Raw genomic sequence first — 4548 nt, forward strand, 5'->3', positions numbered from 1 at the left:
GAAGAGCCAAAAGTATTATAATGAAAAAAAGTATAAGGAATCTGCCGCGCTATACATTCGATAACGTTATCAGATCAATAACAATGGCCACCTTTGCATTATATAAAATTATAATATACGTTCATAAACTAAGGTTATGTAATGTACGATCATAACATTAACGAACTAGTATTGTAGTAGTTTCCGAAAATGAACGAATAAAGTCAAAAGAATGATGTAAACTCTAATGTCTCTCTTTAATATGTATCTCTATACCTCTGTTTTTTAAAAGAAAAAAAAACTATTATACAAAAGAGATACACTCCCAATGAATTTTTTATTATCTGAACAAGAAAAAAAGAAGGGGGAAGTTGTTAAATACAAAATCATTGATGAGTTTTGTAGCCTAGGGCACATTTTGAGCTCAAATTTCTTCACAGCCCAGGCTGCGGTTTCAATGTGGTATCAAAACGTAAGGTGTTTTTCAAAGTTATTTGTCCATTGACAAGAGTTGTGCAGGGTCTTCCTGTTTGCAATGTGCCATGGTATGGTAGTATTTGAGCTGCATCGGTCTTGTGGTTTGTCCTTCCATGGAGGTTCTGCGACATGTGAAAATCCGGTGGCGTATACATTCAGGCTGTATGGCGGATTTCCGATCCCTCCTTATTCCTCTCTTCAAATCCCCTGATACAAGCTTCTCAAACCCCCATTTCCTGAAGATAAAAAAGAATGTCAACGACAAACATCATATATGTGCATATCTATGATTACTAACTTATGTATGGTAAAAAATAAACCAAACTCGCATATGGAATTGATATATCTGAATCAATCTAGATTATGTCACAATATCTCTTTCTGTTTCTGGATTATAGTCAGTATCACTAATCTAAAACACAGGTCAACACAAATGGAGTCTCACGCTACCAAATTGATTTCGTTTTCTTTTTTTTATTCATCACACATACTGATTTTTCGTTAACACCATTAATGTCTTTACCGATGTGATTCTAACGGTATCTTATGCAAGAAGAGAAAATCAATCATTCAAGGATTTTCCTTTAGAAACAAACAAATGAACAGTCTAATCAAAGATAAGAAACAATCGCTTTAGAACAAAGTTCAGCACCACACCCCCGTCCACTTGTCTGAATGCAGACCCGAAGGAAGAATCAAATACCGATCGCAAAGAATAACTCCAAACACATACGCCACCACTAGATTTATATATAGAGTATATATAAGTTCAACATCAGTTCTAATATGTTCTATTTTACTCAACCACCACAAAATACAAATTCACATGATACATTAAATAAATCTAGAGATGCATATGATGTTGAAATTGCACAGAAAGTTCAATGGCTAACAGACAGCTCATTGCCATTAAAAGGACTCCCTACACCGAACTCATAGAAAATCATCATTGATGCTTCATCATTCACCTTGACATTTCAAGAATTCTACCACAGAACCTCTCTTATTTACTATTTTTACCTTTTTACTTGATCATTCAATGCCAAATTAAAAAATTAAAAAAATTACTCAAAAAACACAGGGTAGCTCTATAGTTTGCATCAAACAAATTCACCCAAAAAAAAAAAAAAAAAAAAAATGAAATTCCTGTAAGAACATTAAGATTTAAAATACCTCTTGTTCTTCCAGCATCAGCTTGCATACATAACTGACTGCTCATATGATTTTGTTCAATGGTGAGCTGGTCATAACCAGTGAGGGAATCAGCACGGCTTGATGGAACTTTTGAGGGCACATAAATGTACTCTCACAACACAAAGAAGAACTACCATTTAGCCATGAATTTATATCTATGTAAACAGTCATTCACCACCAAGAATTGATTGTGATAAACCATCAAATCTCTCTTGCTCCTTTACGTCCTGCAATGTCACATACCCAACTCCATCCATGGCTTCAAACCTCCAAAACTCAGGATGAACCCCACCTGCATCATAAATCACAAAGTGGATTCTCCCCAAAGAGCCTCACGTGATAAGCATCCACTCTCTCGTTCTCTGTGGACTCAAATTCCCATACAAAGGCGACCCACAATAGAAAAAATCATACTTTGGAGCCAGTTGTGTAGATACTAAAATCAACACTCCCTGGTGGCTCTTGAATTGCCTGAATTTGATCCACCACACTGTGTTTTGTATCAGCACCAAAAGTCTTGAGGCATGAACCACCAAACTTCCTCCACTGTTGTCACCATTAAGGGTTGTTTAAAGGTACAATTCACAACAACAACTGTTGAAACTCTGCCATAGCCCCAGTCAGGGAGAATTCTATAACCGGAGGCCTTGATGCTCGGCTGTGGTTGTTTAAAGGAACCCACTCACATTCAAAGAGGGCTTTCCAAAAACATGATTCGGCTTTGAAGAAAGGCAACAACAAGGCGAATGTGTTGAGCCTCACGGTAGCTTCCATAGTGATGAAATTATAAGCTGCAGCGCCATAGGTGTTGAAGGCTCTCTTGATGTGGAGTTGTCGACGATGATTTGGTCGAGCTCAAGGGCGGGAGGAGGGGGGGAGACGGAGACGGCGGGGGAGGTGAAGGGGAGGGAGGAGGAGGAGGAGGAGGAGAGGAGAGGAGAGAGGAGAAGGAGCGGCAATAGGGGCTGTTGTTGAAGATGAGAGGTGGCGTTGGATTGGCGTTGTGTGTGATTTTCGAGATGCAGAGGCGCAAATCAGGAGGAAGAATGTGATGATGAAACGAGAAGGGATGAATTGGAGAAGAGTGGCAATGCTACAAAGAACCAAAGCATGCCTAAAAAAGCTTATTTCAGCGCACAGTTCCATATCACCCCCACAAACATCTTCTTCTCTTGTATCTTTCGACTCTTTTGGGCGTCATTGTTGGGCGTTGGTGTTCTTGAGGAAGAAGAGAAGCCTTCAAAGAACACAAGGTTTCAGACTTTGGTTAAAGAAGAAGAGAAAAAAGCAAGCTTTAGGAGGAAGGAGAAGAGAACGAATGAATATTATTAATCAAACAAATGACAAAAATTTTTCTCTTTCTTTCTTCTCTCTCTCTCGCTCTCTTTTTTGGTTCTATCTTGGCTCTTCTTATATAGAGTTCATTAAAAAGTTACAATCACACCCCTAAAAGATGTTCAGTTTTTCAACTACCACGATGTTCGACATTTTTAAGGGATTTTGATAATTGAATCGATTTGTTCGGGGAGCTTTTACACTTTCAGAAAATTAGGGTGTTTTTGGATTAAACCATGTTTTGGAAGTTATTAAAATGATTTTTGTAGTGGTGTATAGTAGTTGTTTTGTTTTAGTTTAAACATGACTAAGAATAACAAAAGTAATTTTTCTAATTGAAATATATTTGTCAAATTAAGGTGTGTACTTACTTAATTAATTAATTAATAAATTTTACAGCTTAAAAGCCGTGTCAAAATGGGGGGCTCTAAATCTGACAGAGAAGCCATGGTTGGTGTCTCCTGGGCCTCCTAGTTTTTTTCTTATAGGCCTTGTTGTTTATAATTTTCTTAATTATCCCTACACTCCCTAAATTTAATACTTGCCTTAATAAGATCCCTCGAGAGTCGAGATTTTGATATTTTTATAATTTAATATATGGATAATGGGTAAGTTTTTGCTGTCATTTTTGCAAATATTTACTAATAGGGTTGGTGATTAAAAAAGATCAAGGTTAAAAAAAAAAGGTAAATTCTTGCCAAATGAACAATTGTAACTTAAGTTTTGAATTAAATTATGAGAATAAATTCTGGTTTTTAATGCATTAAAATTGGGAGTTAAAAAAATATTTTTTATATATATAATTAAACAACTTATTAAGCCTTGATTATGATGGAAGGTTGTTATGATTTCATTCAAAATTTTAAATTAATCTCAATATAATTAAACATAATTCATGAGTAATAAATTAGAAATTTATGTTATAATGTTACGTGTAATTCAAATAAATCAATCAAAAATATTTATCAAAACTAATAAGTAATAATAAACGAACTGTATGTAACATACATCATTTGATAAAAAAAACACATAAATACAACTAAGACATAAAAGGATCTTCTGTAAATAAATGTATTCACATCTGACTTATGTGTAGATGTAAATTATATGAGTAAATGTAAAGTGATGCAGTATTTTCTCATTAGTTAAGAGTAGAATATTAACAAAAAAAAATTAATAGATTTTGAAACTAAAACCGGTAAAATTAAATAAAACTTTTTTTATTGGACGAGTGTACATAGGTTCAATGATGTGTCTTTTTTTTTTTTTTTTTTCATAATAGGATTAAAAATAAAATCTCTTATGAGAAGAGTGAAAAATAAGAAATATAAAAAACTTGGATGGTTTTGTTGAAAAGTAAAGAGAGGGGCAGCGGTGCAAAAAGTTAAATTGAAGTTAGGAAAAGGTGACACGTGGAGGATTTTCTGTGTGAGCATGACCTGTCATGTTCCTCTGGGCTGTCTTGCCTTTACAAGAAACGGCGAGTGGGGACCATTATTATTCATGAAAAAGTAGAAAAATCTTAATTCATAATTCACTTACCACGTGGAGTTTTGCCACGTG

General features: G+C 35.0%; 1 pseudogene; it reads right to left on the bottom strand.

Annotated features, from left to right (window-relative positions):
* Positions 1-223: 223 nt before the first annotated feature.
* Positions 224-2796, bottom strand: LOC116114072 (annotated as a pseudogene).
* Positions 2797-4548: the final 1752 nt, after the last annotated feature.

Source organism: Pistacia vera, unplaced genomic scaffold, assembly GCF_008641045.1.
Source record: "Pistacia vera cultivar Batoury unplaced genomic scaffold, PisVer_v2 Contig7, whole genome shotgun sequence".
NCBI lineage: Eukaryota > Viridiplantae > Streptophyta > Magnoliopsida > Sapindales > Anacardiaceae > Pistacia > Pistacia vera.